Below are 19,255 nucleotides of genomic sequence, written 5' to 3' on the forward strand. Positions count from 1 at the left end.
AAGCGAGGATTGGTAGGGTGGGGGTCCTCAGCATTGCCCCTTTCTGTACACTAATACTGCACTATTCTTCCACAATATTTAACATTTATCACTTTACGAACTTCCGATAATAATAGAAACAACACCTTTCATTCACATGTTTAACATGGCAATCATCCCAAGGTACTTAACCAGTGTATAGCTGATAAAACCATGGTTACTGAGCCAATGACAAAGATATCAGAACATGCAGCAAAAAAACAAACAAGCAAAGGTCAGGGAGATAAATGCTTTTTCTTTCGTTTCTTTACTGGCCCGGTTACCATGGCTGCTAGCCTTTCGCCATCTTTGCTTTCCAATATTTATTCCCTCCAGCACACACAGGTACGGCAGTACACAAGAAAAGTTTGCACTTATGTAGTGACTTTCTCAACTTCCCAAAATGCTGTACAGTAGATTAGATACTTGTACGAAAAATGTAGTCACTGTTGTAATGTAGGGAACCTACAGTAGCCACTGTATGCACAGCAACTCCCACAAAGGGTGGTGTTGGTTGGGGTATAAGTGCTGGCCAGACTTGAGGGGAAGTTTTCTGTCACTCTTAACAGTGGCACAAAGTACTTGATGTCCAGCTGAGGCAGCAGATGGAACTCATGGTTTACTAGTTCACAACTGCAAAATTACATGTAGAGAGCAAAATTCAATATGTAAAATTTTAATAAAAATATAAATCAATTAGAACTGACAGTAGCTGCCGTATAAGTAAGTTGCTCATTTGTCAGAACAATGCATAGAATATTTAGATTTGGACAGGGCACAATCTGTATCAATACATTTCCAACATGAGATACAGAACATGCATTCAAGTTTAACAAATGGGGAGTATCCTTAGGCTTGAAATATTATGATCCCAGACGATGGTCTTACTGAACAAGTCAAATTCCAGACTGGCTTGACAGAGCAGTGTGGTTTTGTTTTGGTTTTATTGAGATGGTCTTTCATAGAAACACACGCACAATGTTGCTGATTTTGGGAGTTATTAAATGCAAACTAAATTAAGATAAAAATAGAATAAGCCAAACTATTTTCCATAAAATACAAGTTTGAACATTTAAAATCATGCTAAAATATAATTAATTCCAATAGCACCCATTTACAGTATTCACATCAGACAGTATCCCTTTTCTACAGGGTTTGCCCTAACTGATCTTTCAATTCCTGGTCCCAAGAATGTGATAGCCTCTTCTTTGAATCTTTATACAACTTAGCTTAGGCTTTCTCAGCATCAAATCATCCCTTTCGGGTTTTAAACAAGTGCTTATTTTCTGGAACTTCAATCTAAACTCCTCACGTTAAGTTAAACCATTTCTTAACAGTTCTAAACTGTCTCACTTCTTCATGACAAACTAGTTTGCCTATCCAGCTACAACCTTTACTTCTGAAAACAAACCAAAAAGCCTTCTTCAAACTATGGTTGTTCTCCCCAGGCCAAAAATGCACATTATTACAGATACTTCTAACTGAAACCTAATAATCCCAGGCCCCCTTCAGTTGAAGCAAAACGCTCAGAGACACTGTGTAGTTTTACCTCCTTCATCTTTATTCTGGGCCCTGCAGGGAGACAACGATTGCTCATGTACACAGGGACACGAGTTATGTCTCTTCTCTGGAGCAGTTTCTCAATGAACCAAATTGTCATTTTACAGGGAGGATCATTCAGATAAGGCAACATACATATCGATTGAGTGACTGTTATAATCAATGCGTATCAATAGCTGAGACCCAGCCTTTACTATTATACTTGTTAACTGGATTCATACAATGGATGCTTTTCCCCTTCTTAGCTGACCTTGCATACTGAAAGCTTCCGATATTGTTAAATGGCTCCATATAATGACTGCTTTTCCACCTTGTTAACCCATTAGCCTTGCCTCCAGCATCCCAATGTTAACTAAGTTCTTATCTGATTTGAGTCATGCTCAGTTGAACCTCTTGTTTCACAAAACTCAGAACTTAACTCTTTCCCTGCCTGCATATACCCTATATACACACACACACACACACACACACACACACACACACTCTCATTCCCTCCTTTTATAATTTCATGATAACCAACATGATGGCACTACCAGCTTTCATAAGACTCTGATAAGCAGTATTTAAGCTACTGACACACGGCATCTAATAATTAACAAAAAATTACTAGGCCATTACAGTAATTAGAGTTTGAAGAATCCTCTCATGTGGAAAACAAAATTCACCAGTAATATTCTTAAATCCACAGTCCTTAGTGACCACTCCATCCCCTCCAAGTCAAGTCGAAACGAGTCAGTTCTCCAAAATCTCCTTTACTAAAGTCCAATCTGAAAACAAAATTCAGTCTGTTCTTGCATCACCTCTTGGAGTAATCTGATTTCTTGGATAAGGGCAGTTCAATGCTTCACAAAACTGATGAGACTTCCATCCTTGCAGAGATGCTTCAGATGGAGGATACTAGTGCATGAGCCTGCAGCGCAGCAGCAGGCGAGGTGAACGCAGCATTCTTTGCTGCATCTGCTCCCTCTCTGCTGTTAAATGTAACAAAGCCAAGTGGCTGTTGTGATGTTAGCTTCATATCCCTTCAATGATCAAAAGACAAGGTAAAGCTCACATAGTTTAAGATCCGTAGGAAGGCCATGGGCAAAAAGCATACGGCCCACCTCTTCACTGTTGTTAGCTTCTTCACTTTTCATGCTCGTGACTGGGGAGCTGATTGAATCCATTGGATCAGGTTATGGAGGGGTGGGCAGTGGCGCGAAAGCATGCTTTACCTGTGAATGGAGAAACTCTGGAGAAGGTGTTAGCTGCTGAAAGTATCTCTAACTTTCTCTCTCATTCCTTCCTTGCGAATGTAGTTATCAGCACAGACACTGTCACACATTTAACTTGTTGGGTTTCCACAAAGTAATCTAACCTAATCTAAATTGCGTCTGCTTATTTCAATATTCTTTGAATTCTTAAAGTCTATTATGCTGTTCACTATTTATGACATAATCAAGTTTTATACAATCCATAAACTTCTACATTGTACTGTCTAAATAATTCAGTCAATTGTAAAACAACAATCAATGGTCCTAAAATCAAACCCTCGGGAGACCCCATCCAGGTTATTCAGAAATTATTTCCTTTGAACAAATCGATACTTGACTAACATGAAAGCTGTCAGGAAAAGTATTTCAAAAGTCTGGAACAGCAAGAAAACAACAAAATGTTTCCTGTGCTTTAGCAATTGAAGAGGCAGGTTCAGTTCAGATTTAAATCTCAAATATTTGTGGGAGATAAATGCTGAATATTTTAAAGTGTGTTCTCCAAATGAAACTTCCCAAATAAAACAATCGGAATTACAGTGGCAACTTTGGTAGAGATCAACATTCTTTGAATTTGCAATATGAAGGTGGCCAATGAAGTCTTAATAATAAACAGAACTGAAACAGCTCAGCTCAAAAGTTCTAATATTCTCTTGAAAATCTTAAAACACCAAACTAAAAACGCCCTTTTCTTTTTGTGAACACTCTGTTTTAAAAACAAAGATATTATAATACACTACGCTCATCTGATTAAAGCATGACCCCTGACCCAACTTCTTTTTTTTAAAAAAGAACAGGCATTGTAGAATTTCAAACACGTCAGGGGCTCAAAGCACTCAGTCAATTTGTTTTAAGGGTACAAGTTTGATAATTTTAAAAAAGGACATAATGTTATACAACTCCAATGCAAAAAAACTGCCCCAATACATAGCCCACAAAACACATTTAATTGAGATCCTGATCCAAACGAGAAGAACAGTTCCTTAAAAGGATTTTCTGAACCAATATTTTAATAAACCAAAACTTTTAAACATCAAACACTCTCAGCAAGGCACAATTTATATTGAAACTTTCCTTTTTCAACCTTATTAGTACAACCTTAATTTCAGCATTTCTTATTTTATTTACTTTTTTGCCTTCTTTCACTGCATTACATTTATAAAAAAGAGAAGGCCCTCGCAGCAGACCACATGGTGCCGCAATCCAAGCCACTTCCTTCCCCTAGAACAAAGGCTCAGAGACTCAAATTTTGCCACCAGGGGACTTTAACCCCTTTCTCACCTTATTCCTCACGTGGACTTGAATCCCACTTAAAACATAAAACCCAAATCCCACAAACACAGAAAACCTAAATCCCAATTAAACACAGAGGCTCAAAGCTCAGCAGTGTGGAGGTCTTGAACCTCAAATCAACCCACCCAGTAGACTCGAAACCCTGTGCCGCACAGAGGACTCAAACCTCATTGAAACCCACCCTAGGGGACTTCAGCCCCAATACCATGCAAAGGATTCTAACTGCAATCACACACCCCCAACCCCCAATGCAGCGCAGTGGACTCAAACCTCTGCCTGCCAGTGCGATTGCAAAACTGTCTCTCTCAAATGAACTCATTACCATTTCAGGAATCCGTACTTTAGAGAGCGATCGAACGAGGGGACCATCTCTGGCACACAGGAATATCGAGAGGGGCCAAGGTTCCAAATCTAATCTTGTGGGCCTGTCCGTCTCGAGACACCGATATTCCGGGCAATCGCTGACAACATCCTATCATAACTGTTAGTTTGAATCCTGCCAACTACGCCAATATTGTTGTCCCGCTCCCCCTTCAGTCGGAGCAAAACACTCAGAGATACAGTATAGCTTTACCTCCTTCATCTTTATTTCTAGCCCTGGGAGGTACAGATAACGATTGCCCATGTGCACAGGGATAGGAGTTCTCAGTCTTCTCTGGAAGAGCAGTTTCTCAATGAACTGTATAGTTATTTTACAGGGAGGAGCATCCATAAAAGGCAACATACATATTAATTGGGTGACCTTTATAATCGAGTATCATGAGCAGAGACCAAGCCCTTTACTGTTTTACAATGAATGTTCTTAAACCTGTTAACTGGATTCATACAATGGATACTTTTCCTCTTGTTATCTGACCTTGCATACCAAGTGCTTCTGATATTTTGTTAAATGGCTCTACATAATGACTGATTTTCCACATGATAACCCATTACCCTTGCCTCCAGCAGCCCATTGTTAACTGCAAGTTCTTACCTGATGAGTCATGCTCAGCTGAACCTCTTGTTTCACAAACTTCAGAACTTAACTCTTGCCCTGCCTGCCTATACCCTATACACATTCTCATTAAGACATGAGACTGTTTATGTTATTCACTCAAAAACTCTTTCCAATGTAAACAAATTCTCATTAAGAACTTTGTGTCTTTTTTTAAATAAAGAAACAAGGTTCCAGAAAGCTTCAAGTGTTAAAGTTAATCATTAAACTTCTTCACACATGCAGACCAGATCCCATGTAACCTCGGGTCCCACAGACCCAAGTAATGTTATGGGTACCAGGTTCATATCCCACTGTGGCAGATGATGGAATTTGAATTCAATAAATACCTGGAATTAAGAGTCTAATGATGACCATGAATCCATTGCCAATTGTCAGGGATAAAACCCCATCCGGTTCACTAATGTCCTTTAGGGAAGCAAGTTGCCACCCCTTAGCTAGTTTGGCCTACATGCGACTCCAGACCCACAACAACGTAGTTGACTCTTACCTGCCCTCTCAACATTTAGGGACTGGCCAAAAATGCTGGCCAAGACAGTAGTGCTGTCACCCCATGAATGAATAAAAATGCCATTAGTTCAAAATCCAATCTTTAAAATAAATGATATTAAAACATACATAAATCACAGCCCGACATCCAATGGTCACAATTAGCTAAAGAGATCGAGGGGACATGATGATTTACACACCAGTTAAGATCTGAAAAGTCAATAAAAATAGATTCAACATACAAACTTTTTAAATAAGAACTGGTACGGCCATGACGAGCTGAATGGTTTTCTTCTGTGACGTATTATGTAACCACATACACAAAATGGAATAATATTTTAAGATCCTGTTGCGCATGCTTCACATTTAACCAACCTGAAATGCAAGTTAGGTATGAAAATAAAATCCCATTGATATAATGCTTCCTCATCCTCTTCCACGTCAGTAAATCCAGTTTCACCCACAGTTTTCAGGGTGCAAGGTGACAATTCAAGTGTTTTTTGTTGTATGGGTTCACCTCCCCCTGACCCTCTTCCCTCAGCACATCAGTCCCCATCAAGAGCTACATCAGCATATTGAAATAAACAGAAGAATCCAAGAAGGATGAAGGTGGAATCATATAAATATCTACAGGAACTGTTACAATGCCTCAGGCCACATAGCAGTAAACGGTTGAACTGCATTCCAGAAACTTTAGTTATAGTAGGAAATCTCTCTGGTTTCAGTCAACCTCCAACAGTGAGACTGGCAGTATAACCTTTAAGGAGAAGTCCAACCCTGCATTCGCCACATTAAGGAGGAAGCCAAAGGCTGTGCAGCTTTGGACTCTGTCATCTGACTGAGAGAGGTGGGCCTGCTGACATGGGTAAGGGACATGTGGCACCCTGAGAAAAGTGCAAAGAGGCTGATATGGAGCCGGAGCATTGCCATGGGTCAACATCCATAGCTGAACCATTGGAGGTCAACCCTGTTCATGATCCTGGGACATGTATAAAGAGCATTTTTGCATGATTTTCTTTCCCCCATCAGCTGTCTAAAAAGGTACTAATTAAATAATTCCCAGCAAGCATTATTGTTTAATTGACAGCTCTGGAGAAGCCCTTTAGCATATATCACTGTACATTTTTAGGTCAAAGATTGCTCTCTTCAGAGAAGGGAGAAGGCAGTGTTATACATGCAATATTACTGCATTAGTAAACCAGAGGCCTATGCAAATTGTCTGGGGATACAGATTCAAATTCCACTACAGTATTGGGTGGCATTTACATTCAATTTATAAAGCAAAAATTTTAGAAATGTTACAAAACCATAGCCAACTCTCATTAAAAAATTCTCAAATTACCAGAAACAACAAAAAGGATGTAATTTCTGACAATCTGATGAAATTATGACTGATCTGTGACTCACTTTGGTCCTGGACAGAATCTTGACAACCTCAAAAGTTAAAAACTGAACTAACACCAATTGTTAATTGAAGAGGAGAATTCTAAACTACTGCTGTATTGAGAAGACAAATGTCTTCATCTTAGATTACATTAGGTTAGATTCTCTACAATGTAGAAACATGCCCTTCGGCCCAACAAATCCACAACGACCCTCCAAAGAGTAACCCAACCCCCTCTGACTAATGCACCTATCAATGTTGAACAATTTAGCATGGCCAATTCACCTTAACCTGCACATCATTGGAATGCGGGAGAAAACTGGAGTACTCGGCAGCATCACACAGACACAGGGAGAATGTGCAAACTCCACAAGACAGTCGCCCAAGGCTGGAATCAAACCTGGGACCTTGGCGCTGTGAAGCAGCAGTGCTAACCACTTTATTCCCAAAAGGTCTGGCTTTAATCATTAGGCAATATCCCCTAGATCAAAACGTGTCTCCAATCAGGAAAGTAGCTTCCCCTTTTCTATCCTATTAGCTCCCCTTTATATCTTGAAAGTTTGATCAAGTGAATGCAAATGTTTTAAATCCCAGGGAATACAACCCTGGTTTATATAAACAGGAGCAAATTAGTGCACATGCTGGAATCTGTACCAAAATCAAAATGCTGGAGATCACAGCAGGTCAAACAGCAACCATGGAGAGAAAGCAAGCCAACATGGAGTCTAGATGACTCTTCATCAAAGCTGATGTGAAGTCAGCTTGCCCGCTCTCTGTGGATGCTGCCTGACCGGTTGTGATCTCCCGGTTTGTATAATCCCCTTTAGTAAGCTGTCTCTTAAGCTGTGGGCGGCACAGTGGTTAGCACTGTTGTCTCACAAAGCCAGAGACCCGGGTTCAATTCCTGCCTCAGGTGACTGTGTGGAGTTTGCATATTCTCCCCGTGTCTGCGTGGATTTCCTCCAGGTGCTCCGGTTTCCTCCCACAATCCAAAAATGTGCAGGTTAGGTGAATTGGCCATGCTAAATTGCCCGTAGTGTTAGGTGAAGGGGTAAATGTAAGGGAATGGGTCTGGGTGGATTGCGTTTCGGCGGGTTGGTGTGGACTTGTTGGACCAAAGGGCCTGTTTCAACACTAAGTAATCTAATCTCTTGGAGTCAAGATATCATTTTGGAACATCTACGTTCTGCTCCCTCTGGGAACCAAGGTCTTTCTTCACAACATATAGCCCCCAGAGCCTCTCTCACTCCACTGTATTCCAGCCACATTTTTGTATAGATGAAGCTGGACCTTGCCCCTTGTATTCTGTTCACCTCAATGTAATGCAGCTGGCTGTGCCTACACCAGCTCACTGAATGAGCACCTAACAAGCTTGTTATCCTGTTCAATAATTCACAACTATCAACAACATTCCCCATCCCCTTCAACTAAATTAAACTAAAAAAAAATCTAACAACCAGAGAAAAGGTACATATCCTCTGATTTTACTCCTTGGATGTTATGGAATAGGATATTAATTTTAAATCTTTCAAAAGTGCTGTACAGTCCTGAAGGAATGGCAAACTAACCAGAGAGTTGTGTGGAAAGTAAAATTTCTCTCAAATAAACAACGTAGCGACCCATTTAAAAATCAGTAAAGCGAACAACCTTGCTTTCCATCGGAAATAAATTCTTATGAATAAAAATGACAAAAAGTTCAAATTAACCACAATCCCATAATTTCTATCACATCAAAGCATTATTCAGCATAGAAAGGGGGTGGTGGGGGATGTCTCATCAAGTTGGTGACAGCTCTCTCAAACAACAATGCTGTTAGCTCCCACATCGGTGTTATTCATTCCCCATAGACCTGTAGAATATTCCCCTCACATTTACCCAACTTCCAGTGAAAGCTACTGTTGAACTGTTGTTTATCACTATATTAGGCAGGGCATTCCAAACTCTTGCGCATATAAAAAACATTTTCCTTTATCTATGCCTCTGGCTCTTTTGCCAATTATCTCATAGCCAGTGACCTTTCAGCTACTAGAAACCATTTCTCTTTCTCTCATAAACCTTTGATGACTTGCTGTAATGCCAGATCCAAGCTGGTAAATGTAATAGCGCATAAAGATCTCAGGATAGCAACAAGCCTCTGCTTTTCTCCTCCTGTGCCAGAAGAAGAGCCTGACAGAAATTGTTTCAGATGCAACTCAAGCAAAAAAATGACCAAGCAAGCGGAGGTCAAGTCAAACAAAATGATAAGACTGTGCAAAGTGTAAAAGCTCATAATACCTGCATGTTTACATATGAGCAGAACACCAGCCTTAAATCAATTGAATGTATGCTCCAAAGAAGCAGCCAGACCCGAAGCTTACTGTTTGAGTTCAAATCTCAAGGAGGATATCAACTGCAGGCCAAATAGTTTGAAATTCTACATATCTCATTGGAGTCTGCCATTAATCACAAACAATGCTGTGCAGCAAGAGTCAAGGGAAAGCTTACTGCGCTATAGAACAGAAACCAGCTAACATCAACAAATAAAAGGAGAGATAGACTGAACATTACACAACGTACTGCAATCAAGGCCATAGCAACAGGGAATTAATCCATTTCACTGTGGACTTGACATTCTGTGATGTCCTTCAGGATGCTCGCGTCCCTGCTGTGACATACTGAAACAAAAGATCCTACATCTGTATTTCTTTAACACTTTCTTTAAAGAGGAGCAGGAGAGTTCTTCTCCAACATTGCGAAAACAAATACTTTGTAATAGAACATGCTGAGGTGGCTCGACAGGGTTTATCTGAGAGCATGTGGGCATTGAGAACTTGGTGGTATCATTTCAAAACAGTAAGTCTCTCATTAAGGACAATGATGAGGAGAAATTTCTTCCCCAAGCGTCACTAATCTTTGAAAGCAGGGGAGGCTAAGTTTCTGAACATAATCAAGTCTGGAGTTATCCAGAGCTTTGATCTTATCCTTTGTACTTCTGATTTATCACATTTATGCATGTGGAAGCTTGCTGTATCAAAATTGCTTACTACATTTCCTGCACTGAGGTGATGACATCTCAAAATGGCTGAGAATTTTTGGGGGGATCTAATGGTCATAGAACGATGTTAAATTTAAATCTTTTGGAGGAACTTTACAATCAGTTTGAAGCCTTTAAGTGCAAATGCAAGAAAATACTAAACTTTTTTAAACATGCCCAAGAAAACCAGGGTCAAAAGTCCACTATTGGTAAGGAACATACTGTATCACTGTACTAGAAATCCAGAGGCCCAGGTAATATTCCGGAGACAAGAGTTCAAATCTCACCACAGCTGCTGTGAGATAAAGAGTAAATTAATACATTTGGAATATAAAGCCTGAAATTGCTGGAGAAACTCATTTGGTTTACATGCCATGGAAATAAATCTCTCACATTTACCGTGTCTGCCATATATGCGATTCTAGATCCACACCAATATAGCTCACTGTTCTCTGCTGAGCAAACCACTCAGGTCAAGGACAACTACAGGTAGGTAACAAACACTGACCTTACCAGCTACACCCACATCCGAAGAAAAAAAAACTTAGTCATCCAAGGCCTGAATTTCTGTTGCCAGCTGCCTTTAGTCAGATTCAGTTTTCAGTCGTGTGTTGTCCAATATTCATTTTAAACTTAATCAGGAGGGGGCCTAAAGGATACAGTACTCTCTGGGATAGTCAGATACTCTTTTGGATAGGTCCAGAAAGGTAAGTTATCCTTTGGGATTGTTAACAAAAAATGCAAATATTCATTTAAAAAAAATTCAATACACGCATTGTACCTGACAAGGGAACTGTCAAGGGAGCTTTCAATGTCCTATTTACAGTTCTGAAGAAAAACATCTGCAGTAAACAAAAAATATGCTCGTTATTTTACTGACTGTTCATATCAGCCTAATAGTTATTACATTTGTGCTGCATGACTGCTTTTACAGCCTTTTATCACAGTGGGGTGGCTATCAGTTCACAGTTCGATTGTCAGCTCCAAATGTTTATGACGTCGTTGATGGGAGCCACAAATAAAAATATTGTTTTCTTGTAAGGATTGATTAGTTGAAGGAAGTTAAATGTAGTGAATCAGCTTTAATCAATTTTGTAAGGAATTTTTATAACTCTACCTTCCACACTCAGGAATAAAAATTCAGACCTTTATGAGCAGCCTCAAATCCCACATCTTCAATGCTTCTAATAACTAAAAATTTTAAATAAAGCTGAAAAAATTTTTTAAATTATTTCTATCTGGCTTGTTTACAGTATCCACATGATTACTTGTTTACTCACAAACAATCTGAGAAAGTTTTACAGACCCTATGATAATTCCACACTTCAAATCCTCTCCAGTACTCTCCTGCAGTTTCTCAAAGTCCATCTGTATCTATCTCTGTAAGAAAGCTTGGCCAATCATAAATTGCCTTTCTAATGAAAAGAAAGTTAGGACTGGCTGCTACTAATCTTTGTATTTCATTTTAAAATGAATTTGGGCATTTTAGTTTTCATCTCAATTTAAATCAGTCATACAGTGAGAGGTTCTGCCCAACAGTGCCAGAACTGGAACCTTTCAAATTAGGTATACTGCTAAAGGGTGGCATGACAGGTCAGGTATAAACTCTTACGACACCATTTATAATAAAAAAGGAACAGCATGTTTCATGCAAGAGCTACAATAAAATATTATGATCCTGATCATAATAAATTATGCCCGTGGAATACTAATTCTATACAAGTTTCAGACTTAATTACTTCAGCAGAGCCTAACAGCAAGAGACAACACAATTACTGATCCAGAAACGGAATGAAGCCTGATTGAATCTTTGAGTATAATTGAACTTAAATACAATTTCTCAAGTCAACAAAATATTTTTGAATCTGCTTTTCATTGCCAACTCTAGGCATGACTAGATTCACAGCTGAAAATTTGTTGCTGGAAAAGCGCAGGTCAGGCAGCATCCAAGAAACAGGAGATTTGACGTTTCGAGCATAAGCCCTTCTTCAGGAATGGTTCCTGATGAAGGGCTTATGCCCAAAATGTCGAATCTCCTGTTCCTTGAATGCTGCCTGACCTGCTGCGCTTTTCCAGCAACACATTTTCAGCTCTGATCTCCAGCATCTGCAGTCCTCACTTTCTCCTCGATGACTAGATTCACAAGAAGGATTCCAAGGATGAGGAACTTTAGTTCAGTTAGACAAATTGGGACGTTTTCTTTGGAAGAGAGCAGGTTATTTGACAGAAGTATTCGTTATCATGAGTGGTCTGTTTGGGGTTGACAGGAACAAATTGGTGCACTGATGGGAAGTTCAAGAATGAGACTTCAGGCAATAGGGAAACGAGGATCAACTTTTTCACACAACGAGCGGTTAAGGTCTGGAATTCACTGCTCAAGAATGGAGGCAGGTTCAATATTTTCAGAGTTATAGAGCCATCCTTGTGACATTCCAAAGGGAATCGGAGGGTTAGCTGAAAAGGAATAATGTGCAAGATCATGGGGTGGAGGGCAATTAGAGGGGATGTGAATGGCACGAGGTGCCTTGTTCATTCAGAGCTGACACAGATACAAGATGTCAGTTGCCTCCCTCTGTGCTGCACCAATTCTGTGATGACGTGGTCACTCTTTATATTGTGCTGAATTCAGCATGTGACCTGAGTCACAATTTAGTTTAAAAAAACAAAAAAAAAACTTAGCTGGATGCTTCAGGCTAATCAACACAATTAGAAATAAAAAAATTGGTCAAGGAATGCAAAACTTGAATGCTGTATTGAATTAATATGAAACATATACTGATGTCAAATACTAAACATCTGATACATTGTAGTGATTAATTATTGAGGTGCAGTGGTTTTGAGAGGTAGGGAGGGCATTATAGATCATAGATCCTAGGCCATTCAATAGGATTGCGGTGATCCTTGACCACAGTTCCACTTTCTTGCACCATTCCCTCTCTGAACATTTTAGGGCTGTGATAGGTTAGAATGATGGGGGACAGTGGGTAGAAGGCCATATAGAAATTTGAAAGAAAAGATGAAAAAAAGTTTAAAAAGAAAAACAGGCAATTGAGACAAGCATAGGGTGATGGGTGATCGGGACTTGGCATGAATTTCGGATGAGCTCAAGTGGACAAAGGGTGTGAATTGGGAAGCAAGTCAGAACAGAACATTGGAATAGTCCAGATATAACAAAGGCACGGGTGCAAGTTTCAGTGACAGACTAACTGAGGTAGGAAGCGAAGCTGTGGCATTAAGGTGGTGGAAATAGGCGCACACTTAAATCAGTAACAATAATTTGAAGTATAAACATATTTATCCAAAATAATACAGGAAGCATGTGCAGCTCAAACTTAAAAGTTGAAGTATTTATCCGTATCTCCACACTGCCAAGACTCCTGCCTTTAAGCCTTGTAATTAGAATTCAAATTCGACCTTCCAAAATGATTCATTTCACACTTTTCCAAGATGAACGCCATCTGCCACTTCTCAGCCCAGCTCTGCACCCTGTCAATGTCCCGTTGCAACCTACAACAGCCCTCCATACTATCCACAATTCCGCCAGTTTGTGTAATCGGCAAACTTACTAGCCAACCATTCCCCTTCCTCATCCAAGTCATTTATAAAAATCACAAAGAGCAGTGGTCCCGAAACAGATCTCCATGGAACACCACTGGTAAGCGAGCTCAAGGCTGAATACTTTCCATCTATCACCAACCTCTGTCTGCTATGGAGCAACTAATTCGGTCTCCAGATAGCCAAATCTCCCTGTATCCCATGCCTCCTTATTTCTGAATGAGCCTACCATGGGGAACATTATCAAATGTGTTGCTAAAATCCATATGCGCCACGTCCACTGCTCTACCATCAATGTGTTTGGTCACATCCTCAAAGAATGTAATAAGGCTTGTGAGGCATGACCATATTTGACTATCTCTAATCAAACTATGATCATTTGGAAAAGCATAAATTCTATCTCTCAGAATCTTCTCCAACAATTTGTCCACTGCCGATATAAGACTTATTGGTCTGTAATTCCCAGGGTTATCCTTATTCCCTTACTTGAATAAAGGGAATAACATTTGCCACCCTCCAATCATCTGGTGCTACTCCAGTGGAGAGTGAGGATGCAAAGATCATTGCTAAAGGTGCTTCCCCTCGAAACCTTGGGTATATCCCGTCTGGCTCAAGTAAAAGAATACTTTTATAATGTGCCAGTAAGGCCTCTTGTGAGGTATGATAGTGTCCATATCTCTGAGCCAGGAAGCCTGGGTTAAAGTGCTACCTGCTTCAGAAGTGTGTAACAATGTCTCTGAACAGGTCAGTTAGAAATTACCTATAACACGACAGATTCAATCATTATTACTAAATACTTGCAGCCAAGCAGAGGATGCAGCTTATAACCTTGATTAATTGTTTAACTTTCAAAAGTTGGTTTAATATTTAATTTACAAAACAAAATGCCTGTAATTTTATATAAAACACCTAATCAAATCAATTGGATAGAATTCAGTTTGCCAAAGTCTACAATCGTAGTCTCTACATAAAGTAATTTTGCAATCCACATTGGTTATCTTCATACTGTTTTGTATCAGTGCTCTACCTTTTGGCATCTTCACGTTAAAAAAAAATTTTGAAATAATGTCTCCCTGTTCCAAAATTCTCAGATATTGCATCAATATTTCTTGCTTTAACGTGAAAATAGCGTGTCTTCAGATGGTGAATTTCAGTATTCAAACAAAATAGCAAGATTAACTAACTTGGAGAGGATGGAATTACATATTATAGTTCTCTTGGAATAGTATCAACGTCCCTGGGTTCATCAGTGACCAGAAACTGAACTATCCATAAAAATACTGTGCCTACAAGAGTAGGTCAAAGGTTAAGAATTCTGCAGTAACTCACCATCTGATTTCCTAAACCCAATCCATCATCTACAAGGCAGGAGTATGATGGCATACTTGCCTGGATGACTACAGCTCAAAAAGATGGACATTATCCATTGGGGCGACATGGTGGCTCTGTGGTTAGCACTGCTGCCTCACAGCACCGGGGACCCGGGTTTGATTCCAGCCTCGGGCGACTGTCTGTGTGGACTTTGCACATTCTCCGTGGGTTTCCTCTCACAGTCCAAAGATGTGCAGGTCAGCTGAATTGGTCATGCTAAATTGCCCATAGTGTTAGGTGCATTAGTCAGCGGGAAATGGGTCTGGTGGGTTACTCTTCGGAGGGTCAGTGTGGACTTGTTGGACTGAAGGGCTTGTTTCCACACTGCAGGGAATCTAATCTAAAAATCTAATCCACTAAAAATCTAATCCATGACAAATCAGCCTTTTTGATTGGAACCCCATCCACCACATTCATTCCATCTGCCACCAATGCACCTTACAAATCCGCAACCACTATCACCCAAAAGGACAAGTATAGGAGCTGCATGGGAGTACTATCACCGACAAGTTACCTTCCAACTTCCTACCAACCGACTTGGAACTTTATTGCTGTTCTTTCATTGTTGCTGGGTCAGTCTTCTGAAACCTCCTTCCTAACTACTGTGGGTGTACCTACTCAATATCAACGGCCACAGCTCAAAGTGAGTGCTCATACAACTTTCTCAAGGACAAATCAGGGTTGGGAAGTTAATGTGAATCTTAACAGTGACGGCGACATTTTGTTAACTCAAAACAAAAATGGTGCAAATGACCATGTCTACGTTACCAGAACTGAGAAGTTACACAGATCAAGACATCCAGCATCTCTTGTTTCCAAATAGAAGACTCACCTGGTTTTGAGATATTTAAACTTATGAAGTGGTTTGATAGTGCAGATTATTACTGATAGGTATACAATTCTGACAGGGCTTTAGTGCTGGGGGAGGTGGCAGTCTAGAACAAGAGGTCATGGTTTTGGAGTATATAGAAGACCATTTACAAGCGAGAGGAAAAGAAATTTCTTCAGAGGACAGTCACCCTGTGGAATTTTCTTCTACAGAAGACAGTAAAGGCCAAATCATATTTAAGATTATATAGTTTTCTAGATAAAAGGTACCAAGGGATAGCAGGACAGCACGGCTGTATGATATTGAGATGGGAGTTCAGGTAATTGTACTGATGTACAGCAGGCATAATGGGTTGAATGGCCTTCTCTTGCTTATTTTCTGCAGTGCATAGGGCAGGTCAAGTCTAGGGTCAATTATAATCACTCATCAATTGAATAGAAAATTCAGGGGAAGTTTATTTACCTAGAAAGCGGAGAGAATATAGAACACACTGCCAAAAAGGAGGGTGTTGAAGAGGATAGTTCATATTAAGCTCTAGGTGCTAACCATTATGTGCTTGCTACCATCAATCTCTTCTCTTTTAAATAAATGCCGAATATGTTTGATAGCCCCTATAATAAAAAAAATTAGAAGTTCAAAAGGAAACCCACCAAATTTAAAGTTAAGTGTCATTACAAGGGTTGCAGTGTATTCCTGTGGAGCCCAGTAGTCTCTAAATGCCTCTGTTGAACAGTCTGGGGCTTGTGGCCTGCTTAATGATGAGTAGTAGAGGACTGACCCCCATAGTCTTAGCAGGAAGACGCACGTGTTTTGCATTAGGTGTAGTTTATTGCAATTTTTGTTTATTTTCAATATATTTTCACACAGAACTGAACATTTTCTATCACCACCAAATCACACTGCTTCATAGTGCCAGTGAGCCAGGTTCAATTCCAGCCTCAGGCAACTGTGTGGAGTTTGCATGTTCTCCCTGGTTTAGCTTGGGTTTCCTCCAGGTTCTCCAGTTTCCTCCCATAGTTCAGAGATGTGTAGGTTAGGTGAATTGGCCTGGCTAAATTGCCCACAGGTGTCCAGGGATGTGTAGGTTAGACAGATTAGCCATGGGAAAGGCAAGGTTACAGGGATTGGGACGTGGGATGCCTTTTGGAGGGTTGCTGTTTGGAAAGTCAGTGTGGACTGAATGGGCCGAATAGCCTGCTTCCACACTGTAAGGATTCCACGATTCTATACAAGAGGTACTTTTCACCCTTATCCACCATTACTAAATCACTTGTGTTTCCTATTGATTATTGGAACTGCAACTCCCCATTGGGGCAGTGCAATAACAGAAAAGGTGAGGACAAGATAGGGACAGAGTGCAGGGGTAAAATCAGAATCGAGTTGGAGGGGGAAGCTTATTGCACGATAGTAATAGATAATTAACATCAATTAGTGAGACATAATTACAATCATTAGGAGCTAGGTATGTCACGTGCTTCCCCGTTGGGACCTCATGAAAGACTTTCTCCAGTCAAACACTAACTACATCATCAGGTTGGAGCAGCTAATGCAACTTCAGCATTAACAGCTCCAAAACTATCATCCATAACAAGTGGAGTAGATACATAGAAGAGGAAGCTAGAAATCCATGATGGATAAAAGCCAGAAGCTGTGAACTGAGGGGCAAAACAAGTTGGAAGATCTGAATTCCCTCGTCTTGCTTCCCTGTGTTCACATACACACACGTTGAGGTTTTAACTTTACATCAGTTGTGAAAATTCCCATTCTTGCCAACTTACCTTTGGGTCACCGAGCAGGAAACTCAAACAAAATTCCCAACCCCAGGATCAGTCAATTGCACACTCAAATTACACCACAACTGGGGCCCCTCCCAACATCCAAACAGTAGAAATGTAAAACTGAAAACAGCAGAACGTTGTCTTGAAAACAAGTACAAATTAGGGATTGAGCAACTGACTTGTCATAGAAAGCAAACTTATTCCACACCCTAAAAAGAAATGCGGTCATTCTACTCACTTGCTTTTAATATCTGCTCATGTCAACAGATTGAAAAGATACCAAGATTAAATAATATTTGTCAGTGTGCAGCAGGCTGCGTCTAACTTCTGCAGCAAGCAAGCGTCATGGCTACAGGCCCAAGTACTTCAAAGTAATAAAGCCATTTGTTGCTAAGGTTACTCCAGCCAAAAGCTTGCATGCTTTTGTAATAATTAAGCACCAGTTCTTCTGTACTATACATGCTCCACAATACTCAGAACGAGTAATGGCTCCTCCGACAAACGCTCACTATACAGCAACACAATGGGAAAGAAAAAGCTAGCTAGAGGGGTAAAAGTTTGGCTGATGTTTTGGACACAACCACTTAAGTGGTGATAAATTTCCCAAAATGTTTACCATGTTTCTGTTTCTAGTAATAGACAGAGTACCAAGATTTAAGGTCATTTTGGAGAGGGGGCATGGAAAGAGGGAAGAGAGAGATAGATTGAGAGTTTGAATCAGGAGAATTTCTTGTTGAATGCACTGCCTCAAACAGCAGGGGAAACATCCACTATTAGTTTTATCTTCTTTTGAAAGTTAGAGGTCAGGGTTTCAGGAGAGAGGGGGAAAAGATTTAAAAAGGGGGCAATATTTTTTTCCCCCAAGAGGGTGGTGCATATATGGAATGATATGGCAGAGGAAGTGCTGATGCAGGTACAGTTACATTTAAAAGTCAGTGGACAGGTACATGAATAGCAAAGGTTTAAAGGGAAAAAGAGCCAAACACAAGCAAATGGGACTAGCTTAGTTTGGGAAAACCTGGTTGGCATGGACAAGTTGGGCCGAAGGGTCTGTTTCTGTGCTGTATGACTAAGATTAGATAAAAAGGGCAAGAACTGGAGGTTTTGGGCAAAGACAACAAGTGGGACTAATTTCAATAATGACCTCAAAATATAGACCTAAAAAAGGTAAATGTAGTGTGGTTTCTCCACTGTCAACCAGAAAATAAAACATGTTGCAATTCTGACAGTTAATAAATTCAAGAGAACCACTGAGAATAACCAGTATTTATATCGGAGCGTTTTGCGTAGAAAGATGTTCCAAGGTGCCTCGGGGCAATGACTATCAAGCAACTTTTGACACCAGGCTACGTAAGATGATACCAGGACAGCTAATCACACTTGGTCAAAGAGGCAGCTTTTAAGAAGTATCTCTTAAATGAGATCGTAAGGCCAATGGGTTTGGAGAATGAATTCCAGAGCTGAGAACCGTGGCAGTTGAGGAAGCAACTAATAATAGAGCAATGAAAATCAGGGAAGTGAGAGGTGCCAAAATTGGTGGAGTACTTTGGGGATGAGGCAGGGGGTGGAGAATGGTTGAAGAGGCTGGCAAAACAGGGAGTGAAGAAGGTTATGAAGGAACTTGAAATCATGGATGACAGTTCTCAGGTAAAGCAGAACAGCAAGCTATCTATCCTTTTCATTTTTAACCATAACTTATAAGGAGCTTAATTGCCAGAATT

At 40.2% G+C, this 19,255-nt stretch overlaps 1 protein-coding gene across 6 annotated transcripts in view; it reads right to left on the minus strand.

The window, feature by feature from the left end:
- Window positions 1-19,255, minus strand: part of LOC132824894 (phosphatidylinositol 4-phosphate 5-kinase type-1 beta-like) — a 142,367-nt gene that overhangs the window by 97,815 nt on the left and 25,297 nt on the right. Inside the window, exon 1 of one of the 6 annotated variants that reach the window (XM_060839765.1) lies at window positions 5,847-5,869. The exons of 4 other annotated variants lie outside the window; for them this stretch is intronic. The gene's annotated coding sequence lies outside the window, so the exon portion shown is untranslated. Of the gene's footprint in view, window positions 1-5,733; window positions 5,754-5,846; window positions 5,870-19,255 lie in introns of those variants that run through there. One more of the 6 variants, XM_060839784.1, reaches the window with a different exon arrangement.

Source organism: Hemiscyllium ocellatum, chromosome 2, assembly GCF_020745735.1.
Source record: "Hemiscyllium ocellatum isolate sHemOce1 chromosome 2, sHemOce1.pat.X.cur, whole genome shotgun sequence".
NCBI classification, from domain to species: Eukaryota; Metazoa; Chordata; class Chondrichthyes; order Orectolobiformes; family Hemiscylliidae; genus Hemiscyllium; species Hemiscyllium ocellatum.